At 40.0% G+C, this 13,831-nt stretch overlaps 1 long non-coding RNA gene and 1 other non-coding gene across 2 annotated transcripts; one reads left to right on the top strand and one right to left on the bottom strand.

Annotated features, from left to right (window-relative positions):
• Positions 1,357 to 3,572, top strand: LOC109710137. The gene is made up of 3 exons (XR_002216304.1): positions 1,357 to 1,726; positions 2,771 to 2,834; positions 3,428 to 3,572. It is a non-coding gene; the product is annotated as an uncharacterized LOC109710137 (long non-coding RNA).
• On the bottom strand, positions 6,021 to 6,093 carry TRNAT-UGU. Its single transcript has one exon. It is a non-coding gene; the product is annotated as a tRNA-Thr (tRNA).

Below are 13,831 nucleotides of genomic sequence, written 5' to 3'. Positions count from 1 at the left end.
ATATTTGATTTTTCTTTTTTTTTAATGGATGTTAAAAATAAACATTGTTGAATTTTGGGAAAGCTCTAAAATCATGAGCTTTCTCTCATGGGATTGTGTGGAGCTAGAGTATGATGTGTGGATCAATTAGATGACTTATACATGTTGCTTGTTTTCGTTTTTTTTAAATGTTTTTAATATTCAAAAGAACATGAGAAAATTTCCTCCACCTAAAAGGGAAAGAAAGCGGAAGTATGATCATCTTAATTGCTAAAGTTTGTTTTCATATGTGATTTTTCTCATCTTAATTGCTAAAGTTTGCTACTCAGAGTCAGATTACTTCAAGCAAGCACTTCGTCATGGTGGACCAGCAAAGCCCTGGGAACCACGTACTCCTCGGATGCCTCAGTTGTAAGTTTTCTTCCATTTTTTTTTTCCCAATACCATTTTGGTTTTATAGAGTTTATCTCTACTACCAAGGGAATAACAAGAGAATCACTGAACCTTGATTTTTGTTATTTTTACCTTTCATGCATGATTTTCAATTTTTTAACACCCAACGATTGAGCAAGTTATATGAAAGCTGCATTCAGGACATCGCCGCTGTTTAGGTTCGACTGGTTTGTGAAGTTGCGAACGACTCAAGAGTTAGCTAGACGATGTGATACTCTCATCCGGCTTGTGGAGAAGGAGAATCAAGAATACGATTAGCGAGAGAGACAAGCTCGGAAAGATAAAAAACTTGCCAAGGTTTTTATAATCTTTATCTCTTTTGCCTTGTTTTTGCTTGTTGATGGATCCTATACCATGCTTCATGAAGTAATGATTATACAATTGTAAATCTTTCCTTATTTATCTTATAATAGGTTTAGTTCTTTGCTTCTGATCTTCTTTTCTGTCTATAATATTCTTTGGTAATACTTTCCCTGAAACTAAGTACCTATCTAAGGCATTGAATAAGAGATGACTAACTCATGTTTCTGCGCTTTTTGTTTTGGCTTTTAGAACCTGACACCATCAAAGCGGTCCATGGCGAAGGCACCAGTTCTTGAGACCCTTGCATTGAATTCATTCAAGAGGAGGAAGCAATCGTCCATGGACGACTATGTCGGCTCAGTAAGTCTTCATTACCACTATGTGGAAATATTGCCTTGAAATCGTTTTATGGTCTTGGTATATCTGACATTACTTAAGCTAAGTTTCACCAATTAGGATTAATTAAAGCTTTTCTATGTCTAAATCTTTTGATCATTCCTTTTCTGAAATTTTTATGTTGTGTGTCACTGTAGTGTGATCATTGCAAATGTATTTCAGTAACAGATTTGTAAATACATTATCAAAACTTTTTGATTTGCATAGTTCAGCTCTGCTTATTTTAGCTGTAATGTACTTTTTGTAACATAGGCATTATGTTCACTTTTCTCATCCTTTTTTTTAATAATAATAATAATAATAACAGTAATATTTTGCAATTTCTGTGGAGAAATAGTACAAATTTGTACTATTTCTTGGATTTGAGTAGGGGACCAGTCTACCTTCACCTAGAGCAAGAGGAAAGTTTATTTAAGCTTAATTAAAAGGTGCTATAGGGTGAATTTCTTTTCTTTGGGCTCTACTAACCGAAATGCAAAATTGCTGAATTCTACAGGATTCTTGAGTTTTCCTCTGTAGCTGAACTTTTGGAAGGTTAGTAGAGAGCTTAACTTCACCCACAGTTGGTTGGATCATTGTTGGAGCTGATTTGGAGGTTGGTAAAAGATGAATTTTTGGTAACTCGAGTCTTCCAACTTATATATTCTTGTGCTGAAATTTCACTATGATCGTATTGTGTATCCATGTTTACATTTCCGAAATTTAACCTTTTAGTTATGCTTTTCTCCCGTTAGAGAATTTTGCTGCATGTCAACTTCGCTTTTATAGCTTATAAAAGCCTGTAATATTTATGTATATAGTTATGAATTCTATGATCTTTGGATTTAGTCAATCAAGTTCCTGTACAACCTCTGTTACACTTGCTGACTTCTATACTTGTTACTCTTGTTTGTGGAAAGTTGGTTCTTATGCAGATAGTAAATTTTAAAGTGGATCTGCTATTTAGGACAATCTTCAATTTAATGTCATGAATTAAGTTATACCTAATCTTATGCTTTAGTGAAAAGATCTGTCTTAGCTTATCAAGGTGAGCAATCTATATTGAATTGCCGACATTTGTAAGGACCTGCTGGTGCTAGTTAACCACTATACGAGAGTCCTTTTGGAAAGATTTAAAATGAATTAGTACAACTCTTTTTGATCCCAGCTATATACTCAAACCGATTTGGCAAGATTTTAACATGAATTAGTACAACTCCTTTTCTGAAGTGACTGCACCAATCAGATTTGGTTAGTTCCTATCCCCTCAGCTTCGTGGTCGCATTGTCATCGAGACATTGACCTTCAGCTCTTGTTTCTTGAGGTAATTCCCTTTTGCTGTAACAGATGCTGGTGCCTTCTTTTGGGGATGTTCACTATCTATTGATCAAAAAGCTTAGTATAAACCTCTTCCTATTGACTTTTGTGTATGCAGCTCTGTCCAGTTCGTACTAATTTATGTAAGATTTTGGTTCCAGATATTGTAGCCATTAGATTTTGGATTCTGCTGCCACTTTGATACTTCATTCTGATAAAGAATGGAACATGTTTAAAGCTGTTCCGATTTTGTGTGCGCGCTAATTTCCTGTCGAATATTTATCACCAGTTGCATAAAAAGCTCTTTAAATTGATCTCTTGTAATTGTTTTGTCTTGCTTCAGGTAGACATTTTTGATCTGTTGATGAGGAACAATTTTACTTGTCCAACTTATCAATGCTTGTTCGGTATGTCAAAGTTTAAGCTAGTACAAGTGTTTTATCTTTATTTGACACTTACTGGAGCTAAGAAGTATACATTATCTAATGCTTGTTTTTGTGCTTTAATAGTTTGGATTTAACATCTCATGATCCTCAACTTGAATTCAGGTTTAAATTGCCTTTTGCTTTGCTGGATAGATCACATACATTTATAGCTGTCACATATAAGTGCAAATTAATTTCAGCATTTTCAAAGTTTCTGACGAAATATTTTTGTTAGGTAATATAATATGTTCTGTTACATTTGGATATTAGTAGGCTAGTTTGGTCAATGCGATGTATCCAAATTTATCTTGAAGTTCTTGAAGCAAACCAGTTTATCTGCAAATAAACTCATTTAAGAATGTAAGCCAGGTAATATAGTTCTATAAGGTTGTACAATTTCAACTTCAAACTCATTTAAGAATGTCAAATAATATCGGTCTGATATTCGCACAAATTGCTTGTTGGTCTGTCATTGTGTATTTGTTCTAATTTCATATTTTTCAGAAATTTGATATGATGATTTTTATTTGGTAATTTCGGATACTGATTTTATGACTTTTTTTTTGTTGATCCAGAACAGCTGGAGCTGTGGAAATGGAAGTGGGAAGCAAGAGTTTCAATCATGCGGTGTTTGTTATTTTTTTTGTTACATTTTGAACAAGTATTTTTTGTTAGAACTTATGTTCGAAATTTAATTTCAATACTGAGATTGTAATTTGAGAGGAGACTATTTGTTATACAAATTATTAATGTTTTTTGGTTATTACTGTTTTTTATTCAATTCATTGTAGTATTTAGTTGTTAATCAAGTATTTTAATATTAATTTAATTGCCGCTATAAGCTTTATTAATCAATCATTTAGTATGTTTTTTGCGGCAATTATAATTAATTGTAGCGGCATTTATAATAGTTGTTATTGTATATTATTTAGCAGCATTTATAATGGTTGTTATTGCATACTATTTAGCGGCATTTATAATAGTCGTTATTGTATAATATTTAGCGGCATTTATTTGGATTTTTACCAACCGCCGGAATAAATGCTGCTAAAGCTTTTAGCGACCCTGNCTAAAACTTTTAGCGACCCCGCCAATAGCGACAATTGTTAAAATTGCCACAAAACATTTTAGCGGCAATTGTAATTGCCGCTAATTTAAAAAATAATCGCCGCTAAAAAGTAATTTTGTTGTAGTGAGTCTGAGTGAGGGAAAAAAAACACATTTTTTTTTTTTAATTTTTTGAAAAAAAATTCATAAATGGAGTTTTTTTATATAGTTTCCCGTTTGTTCGCGTATAATTCGCGTATTATACGCAAATTAACTAACACAGCAACTGATAGCACAAGTATACCTAATCTATACCGCCATGACGGTCTAAGGACTTTAGGCAAACACAACAGTTTTATCTAGCATATAACCCTATCAAATGGCCACTGAGTTCACAGGTTGGCAACCAACCACTTTTCCAGAACAGAAGACCCTCATGTGGGGGATCAGACCGCTGGTGTTCGTGAAATGCTGTAGACCTATAGCGATCGATGCGAATATGATTAATAGCTAACCGTCGGCGAATGGCCGCCAATCACCGCCTCTCGGGGCACACTGGTCGACAGGTCATTGAAGGTATACGGGAACACAAGTACCAACCACTCCAGGTCAACTAGGATAGACAAGCTCAGCATCCTCTCAAATATGCAAATACCGACCCCTCAAGTCAACAAGAAAGTACGAGATCAACAATAACAAGGGTATAGGGAAACCAATCACTCTGGTAATATCACGCTCCGCGACCGCCAATTTGGTTGGTACGAGTACGTCGATCAGACGCCGAACGGATAGAGCCTCCCCTGTCCGCCCAAGGCTAACAACAACAAGATCATGTATGTAAACAGTTGCCCAGGAACATTAACCTCATACATGATCTAAGCAAGTACTAATACAAGCAATCAACAAAAGAGAGAAAGATCTAGCTACTACAATTCCATTCAACATATACATAGAGTTTACATTTTTCATCTCCAAAATGTATACATGTTCACCTCAAAATACAAAATAGCTCTCCAATATATACATCATCTGTCACTCATGTACACGAGGGTATTCTAATGCAAAAGGGAAGTTGCTAGCTAACTAGGCGCTATGCCCTTACCGCAATCCTCGCCCGGTCCGCTCGAACTCGGCCCTGCAATAAAGTGGGGTGAGAACTATATAAATATAGTTTCCAGTGGGTTTGGCCGCGACTCCGCCGATCTTCCCACTAGGTCTAAGCAGGTATAAGTAGATAGATAGATATATGAAAATGAGCTGCAACATAGTAACGAAATCTACAATATACTATTATGCCTCAATAAACAGTATGAATGCATGAATATAGTAATGTACTCTACTAACATGATACTATGTCTCAATCTGCATGATATACATGATATAAAGGAAATATCTACATAGCAATGAGACCTACTATCAAGTACTATGTCTCATATCCAATCTCATCTCAGCTAACCCAAAGGTTATGCCCAAACTCACATATCAAATCTCCCCGGTGGGTAGACTCTGCACTACACACACCCGAGACCACCTGCTGGGTAGAAAGTTATCCATACGCGACGTCTACTCCGGAGCTCACTACTTGGGTGGAGCTAGGGGTGTAAACGAGCCGAACACGAGCGAGCTGGGGTCGGCTCGTGTTCGGCTCGTTTANCTTCTAGACGAATACGATATTGCGATTTTTTCCCAGAACGCAATTGGTTTTTAAGATCACTTCCGGATCTAGGTCTTTTACTAGTTAGTCCTGGTAAAGCTCCCAGACGGCGTATTTTTTTAAAACGAGGTCCTCGGTAACGAGACATAAAGACTCCTTTTTTTTTTATTTTATTGAAATTTCATTTTACACAATAAATCTAAATTCAAACTGAACTAAAGGATAAACAAAGCAAAATCGACTGATGAAGTACTACAAAAAAAATGAATTGTATCAACATCTGGATTTTTTGTATATATATATAGGAAGTTGAGGCTCCGTTTGATGATTTGTTCTGTAGAGATCTAATTGCTCTAATCCATTTTTATTAATAGTTGCAAGTTACCACGACATAATAGATCGCTGATCCAGCATTTCATTTGAAGAAAAGGAGAGATTATCAATCTCGGAAAAATAGATAGAGAAAAAGCCGGCTATCGGAGTCGAACCGATGACCATCGCATTACAAATGCGATGCTCTAACCTCTGAGCTAAGCGGATCCAATCCTCTCACTCGAGGATAGTTAGTGCGGTTTAGGTAAATATTCGAAATGTCGAATCTTAGCTATTAATTTCATATGAACTAAACTAATTAATAGAGTTCTATAGCTAGAAGTTAGAAGTTCTATTAGAAATAATTAAAAAAATATATATAATAAAATATAATAAAAAAGAAAATAATAAAAAAATAATAAATATAAAATTACTAGCAATTCCGGCTTTATGCAGGCGAGTTGCAGCCTGCTTAAAATGAGATTCATCATTTCATACATATAAAAAGACCTTTGTGGAACACGACGTGGGGCGCCAACGGCACGACCTTGCCGTTGACTTTTCATTTTTTGTGAGTTTCTCGACCCTTTTCCTTAGGATTTGTTAATTCTATTTCTCGATGGGGTGGGGAAGGGATATAACTCAGCGGTAGAGTGTCACCTTGACGTGGTAGAAGGTTGTGCCTGGCTTGTGAGGGCTCTCAGCCACCGATAGGAGCAGTTGATAATTGAATCCCATTTTTCCCATTATTTTACTATCCATAATAGTGTAGTCAAGCCAGTGAGTAGGGAGGTCCAGCTTAGCAGTAACATGAGTCAAGGGATGAGATCGTTCTTGACTCGCTTTCTTTGGTTCCCCTTCTCACTTTGCTCCATCCAATTCTGATTTATCATACACGAAGGAGCAAAACGCCACCAGGTGAATACGCAACCAAAATCTGTCAAAACCCATGTCTATTTTTGTCTGGCCCCTGAAGGATCTGCAAGAAAACCGGTTCGATTTCCTCTTCTTATCAGGACTCCTTACGCGATTCTGGTTATTCCTTACCTCAGGACCAAATTGGTTATTGGGCAGTCAAAATCGTGACAGGCGTTCTTTATGGTATCACTTCAGTGCAGCCCTACCAACAGCCAAAAATGGGACCAATCCTCCCATTGCGTATTGGTACCAGTCCTACATTTTTTCTCTGTGGACCGAGGAGAAGGGGTCTGCTGCACTAGTTCACATGCTACTACTCAGGAAATCATCTTTTATTCCTAATTTCATGTTGTCAAGTTGTAAGTATTCCAACTACACTAGTTTACATGCCACTACTCAAGAAATTATCTTCTATTCCTAAGTTCATGTCATAGTGTTTCTACTACATTAGTCCAAATGCCACTCTTTAGGTCATTTACATGTCCAAGTTTATCCTTTGTTCTTTAGCACTATAGGATTCCATGTCAAGACCCAATCCTCATACGTCCACTAAATCAAGTGCTTAACTCATAATATGATTTCTACTATCGAAACATGCAAGGAATTGAAGTGCAACTACTTAACATAACCTATAATGCATGATAATAATATATGAACACATGCTTTAATAAAACAACTCGGACATAGAAGGAAGTTCAACTGCTTCGGGATGGACACCCTCCACCTTCTGGTGATGCCACGAAGCTAGACTCCAAGTTTCGTAATTTTTCGCCGCCTATTTCTCTCGACTACAGTAAACGAAGCAAAAAACAAGCTTTCCTCTAATATCTCCGCACAGACTCGTCGGATCGCCGAACCGAGTTCACCAATGCGTTCGATTACCTAGAAATAGGTATAAAAGAGATCAATCCCAACTTTGGATCTCAATTTAACAAAACCCCCTTTTGGAACCCTAGATGTTCAATCTTGCAAGAATACACCATAAGGATCACTAATTCAAGCAATTAACATCTATTTAGTACCCAAGGGTTCTATTAAAACCATTTCTAGAGCTTAAAACACAAACCCTAAAAATCTACCATTAAAGCTCCAAGAGCTTACCTCTCCACAAGCGCCTCCAAGCCAAGGAAGAAAATAAAGAAGATGAAGATCCACTTCCTTACTTCAATCTCCACCAATCCCTCCTCTTAGATCTACCCTTGAGAGCGCTTCTAGAGAGAGAGAGGGAGAAAAATGAGTAAAGGGGATGTTCCCTGGCTGTGAACAAGAGAGGGGGAGATGGGGTCCATTTATAAGCTGCCACAATTGCTATAAAACCATCCAATAATTGCTATTTGCAACATATTGCAACCTGCAGTTTTCTGCACTTAGTACCGGTACGCGGGATTCTGTCACTGGTTAACCAGCTGCGCAGAGGCCAAACTCGAGAGTTGCTGCTCTCGGTTTGCTACGGGGTACCGGTACTACCCAGAGGTTTCACCGGTTAAGCAGCTTCGCAAACACCAAACCCGAGAGTTGCTGTTCTCGGGTTGCTGCAGGGTACCGATACTACCCTGATGCTTAACCGGTTAAGCAATGCTCAGACTGCAGTTTAGCACTCGTTCAACTTCTATTTCGCGCCGAGCAATGCTAAAACTCAATTATCTCACTTGGAGTTCAACTTTAACCCTTCCAACATTATTGGAATGTCACATGGACCATGTCCAAGCATTTTTCTCGCCACGCTTTGGTCCTTTCGACCAAAAGTGGTTTAATACGACGGGGATTCAATATCTTACAGGCCAACTGGAAAGTGTGAGATCAATGACAGTATAAGTATATATACGGGCACTGACAACTCAGGTCAACAAGAATATAAATGAAAGTGTCGCTACCGCTCTACTTCTATGTCATGGCAAACGAGAGAGTATATTAAGTAGAGCAAGGGTTGAAGTCATGTGGTGACGAGCTCAAGTACAGAATATGTATATATGTAAGCAGTAAAAGGTAGGGATGAAGGGAATATCACCAAGTGTGCACCTGTCACGCCCCGGGGTCCTTTTTTGATTTAAAAGCAATGCGGAAGTGCCCAGTTTTTTTTTTTTTTTGAAAAATCTGACCCCCAGGGCATGCCAGATCCACCACATATACAGGGAGTCCACTGTTTACACGGACAGAGTCTTTCCTGTATTTGCACGGCGTCGCACAAGTACAAAATACAACCATAACAGTACAAACATCCACACACATATACCACATCACAGATTCCTCTTTATATCATCACAGATAATAGTAATTCTACATCTATTAGTTTAAAATATTTTCTACCCGGAAACTTGTTTTGGAACACTAAGAGTCATGAAACCAATAAAAATCCTTTCAAAACCGTTTCCCATACGGAAACTCTTTTTCTTTAAAATACGATGCCACGAGGGGTAGAAACCTATTTTCATCTCATGAAAATCATTAAATCTTTATCTCATTCACAAAATCTTATTTATCCAATTAAATGAAAGTCAACTGAACCATAAAGTTTAAGTTATTTATTTTGAATAAGCAAGGATAGAAACTAGACCGAATGTCACCAGGCCGGAAACTCTATCGACTGCTACGAACGTGTCTCACGCCTCGTCTCAACCCTCACCGTCCGCAATATCTGAAAAATGGTGGGGGGGTGAGAACATGTAAATATGTCTCCCCTCCCAGTGGGTACTGCAAGTCGACGAAGGTGAGTACTCATCGGCAGAAAGAGATCAACAAGGTCATAAGTAGATATCACAAATACAGTAGCTAAAATACCGGAAAGAAAGGAAACAATAATAAAACATGTAACTACCGCTACTGTAAAATATAATAGAATGCATACATGGATATCAGAACTACAGTAGAAATGATGTATGGGTAACCAACAATACATAGGAATATAACTAGCCGCTACTGTAATACAGAACAAAGTGCAAGTATGCATCAATGGGACGATCAGTCCAACATATACCCAATCCCTGTGGCCAGTCATGAAGACTTGGCCAAAGCTCGCCTATAGGTCTCAAGGACCGCAAATCAAGTACCACTCCGGAGGGACATAACAACCCACACCCAGAGTCGCTAACTCTGTCTAAGTATAGTGTATATCAAGACTGGAGGTGAGAACTCAGGGTGGCGAACCCTGTCTATGACTCATCACCTCCCACTAGGCTGGCAACTAAAGTACCCTAGGTTAGTAACCCTCTCTAAGACCACTTCAGTGCCGTACAAGGTATAGTCATATGTATATGCTCAAAAGCCAAACCTCGGCAAGTAGCCGACAATCACTGCCCCTCGGGGCACACCGACTAATAGGTCATCGAATCGTAAGGAAACACAAGTACCGACCACTCAGGTCAACTAGGATGGAACAACTCAACATCCTCCCAAAGGTATACAAGTACTGGTCACTCAAAGTCAACTACCATGTATGCGCAAGAACCGACCAATAAGTCATAAGAATGTCATATAATGTATCAACATAATCCAGAACTAACCGTCAGCCACTAACCGACAATTCTATCCCTCAGGGTACACCGACCTCATAGGTTATCAAATGATAAGAGTCACGAAACTGACTGACTAGGTCACAAACATGTCAAATAGTGGATCTGTGTAAACTATAATCATCCGCCGGCAACTAGCCGACAATCTCACCCCTCAGGGTATACCGACCTTAACGATCATCGAACGACAGAAGTCAAGAAACCGACCGAATAGGTCACAATACTAGATACCAGAACCAACCATCTAGGTCACGGATCTCACAATCAAGCATAAACCAGCTTTACTTCTACTTATGATACTAAACATGCAAACAACCAATTAGAGCGTAACAAGAATAACAAAGGTGTTAGGCTCAATATAATATATATGCGCAGGATAGTAACAAGAGAGCAAGGGTAAAAAGATATCACCGAGCGTGCACCATTGTACCGATTTTGGATCGAAGTACCCACTTGTACGAATGTTGTGCCTGTCTCCTGACTGCGAAAGAACGTCAACCGTACCTAACGAGGGTCCACCGGGTTAGTGTCTAACCCACAAATAATAAACACTGAATCCATAACCCCACAAACAATCCCACGGAGATCGGTTTCCCAAAACTGACTACTGCAACTCACCGGGGATCTCGAAAATTGCACCAGGACTTCATCGGGACCCACAAACTGTCCCGGAATTCACCGACTCGTGCTATGAGTCACTCGCTACCATCGAACACCATTATTCAAGGGACTTGGCAGCAAACACACCGCCTCACATCGAAACAATTATCGTCGGATAATCGTTCCGATCCGGGTTCCCGGAAGTGTCTAATTCGACACCGGAACCCACCGTCGCTAACCCGTCATTTCCGAACCCTCGAAATGACGCAAGTGACTAGCCAACAAGGCTTAGTGACCACATGATCTACCGTGAGGCACAGTCGGAGGAATTTCGAATTGAAACCGTGTTTTACCGGCGAATTTCGCCGGAAAACGCACCGAAATCGATAATCGACTTTCGCAAAAAGATCCAAACTTTGGGCAATCAGTTCAGAGGTCACCCGCAGCCCATACATACTGCCCAAAGCAACCACGGAGTGCACAATTGCACAAAAGCCCCTACTATACCATAAAATCACATCATTTTATGTGATTTTACCGGGTTTTTTGGCTCGACAGCACAATTATTGCGCAGAGGCTAAACCGAGTTCACCAACGCGCTAGAACACCTAGCAGATATGTATAAAAGAGATCAATCCTAACTTTAGATCTCATCTTTACAAAACTCTCTTTAGAACCCTAACGCATAATTATTACAAGAATCCGACGTATAGCTTCGCGATTCAAGCAATAATAATCTACCTAACATCCTAGGGTTCACCCAAAACCAATTCTAAGGTATAAAAACTTAACCCTAGAAATCCACCATTAAAGCTCCATAGAGCTTACCTCAAAAGCTTGCTCCAACGGTGAGGAAGAAGATGAAGAAGATGAAGATCGCCTTTTTTGCTCTAATCTCCACCAATCCCTCCACTAGCTTCCACCCTTGGGAGAGCTTCTAGAGAGAGAAAAGGGAAAAAAGATATTTGAGGGTGTTCTCTGGCTGTGAACAAGAGAAGGGGAGTTGGGGCCCTTTTATAAGCTGCCACAATTGCATAAAAGCCCCTCAAACATTCCCCAATTGCAACGGACCAAAACTGCAGTTTTTTTGCAGTTGGTACCGGTACGCGGCAATCTGTCACCGGTTTAACAGCTGCGCAGAGGCCAAACCCGAGAACTGCTTTCTCAGGTAGCTGCTCTGGTACCGGTACGCACCAGGGGGGCCACCGGGTTAACGACCAAAACTTCTCAAACCCGAGAGCTGCTGCTCTCGGTCTGCTACGGGGTACCGGTACCACCTTGATGCCGTACCGGTACAAAATGCCCAGACTGCAGTTTAGCACTTGATCGACTTCTATTTCGCGTCGAGCAATGCTAAAACTCGTCAACCTCTTTTAGAACTCAACTTTGACCCTTCCAACATCCTTGGAATGTCAAATAGATCATGTCCAAGCATCCGTCTCACCACGCTTTGGTCACTTTGACCAAAAGTGGTTTATTACAACGAGAATTCAATATCTTACATCCTCCCATTCTTAAAAGGAGTTTCGTCCTCGAAACTAACTCAACTTAAACACAAACTCATACCTCAACTCCCTTCCTCGAAGAGATGAGGATGATGCACCTTCATCACGTCCTCGAGTTCCCACGTGGCCTCACGATCACTGTGATTGCTCCACCGAACCTTGACATAGTGAATCTCGCGGTTTCTCAATTTTCGCACTTCTCGAGCAACAATCGACACCGGGAACTCCTCGTAGCTCACATCCTCTTGAAGTTCCGGTAGCTCATACAACAAAGCATGCTCGGGCTCGTGGATATACTTGCGAAGATTAGAGACGTGGAACATATTGTGAACGTCCGCGAGTTTAGGCGGCAATGCAAGCCAGTACGCTACCGCTCCAATCCACTCTAGTCCTTCGTACGGTCTAATGTATCGGGGACTTAACTTTTCCTGAACTCCGAACTGCCTCACACCCTTCATGGGTGAAACCTTCAAGAAGACGCGGTCTCCTACCACGAACTCTAAATCCCGCCGACGCTTATATCTCAATAGTGTCGTCAACAATCTTTGGCGAGCAAGGCGGACCTTCTTTTCCGCCTTTCACAAAACTTCGGGACCCAACACCGACCGTTCGCAAACATCGCTCTAGTATATAGGAGATCGACACTTTCTCCCGTAGAGAGCCTCAAACGGTGCCATCTCTATACTAGCTTGGTAACTGTTGTTGTAGGCGAACTCGGCCATCGACAAATGCCCGCTCCAATTACCCTTGCAGTCGATCACACACGCTTGCAACATATCCTCTAAGATCTGAATGGTTCTCTCCGATTGGCCGTCGGTTTGAGGATAAAATGCTGTGCTGAAATCGAGCCGTGTGCTAAGCACTTTCTGTAGTCGTGTGTCTCGATCAGACACGATCGACTTCGGAACCCCGTGCAACCTCACAACTTCATCAAGATACACCTGCGCCAATCTGTCCCTTGACCAAGTAATGTGGATCGGTAGAAAATGTGCCGACTTCGTCAAGCGATCCACAATTTTTCAAATCGCATCGTGGCCACTTGACAAACGAGGCAATCCGACCACGAAATCCATGGATATATCTGTCTGCCACCACGAATGACGCATCTCGCACGGTCGATGGATTTTGCCGTAGGGTTGTATTCATGATTCAGATTGGTATTTATATGTATATAGGTATCAGGTATTGCGGGTTCGTGGCTTCCAATAGATGCAAGCATCTATTATTAATTACCCCCTGTTGATTGGGGTGCCTTCGATTAAGAGACCTTTATAGATGGGATGAGATGAATCGTATCTTGGTTTATTAAATCCTAAGTATATGTATTAGGATTCAGTTGGATTTGAGATTGACTAGGTCCTAAGTATATGTGTTAAGACCTAGTCGATATTAAACTCTATGTATTAGAGTCTAATTGGCTCTAAGTATATGTCT

The sequence above is a fragment of the Ananas comosus genome, linkage group 1 (assembly GCF_001540865.1).
Source record: "Ananas comosus cultivar F153 linkage group 1, ASM154086v1, whole genome shotgun sequence".
Taxonomy (NCBI): domain Eukaryota; kingdom Viridiplantae; phylum Streptophyta; class Magnoliopsida; order Poales; family Bromeliaceae; genus Ananas; species Ananas comosus.
This window is presented reverse-complemented; position numbering and strand designations above follow the sequence as displayed.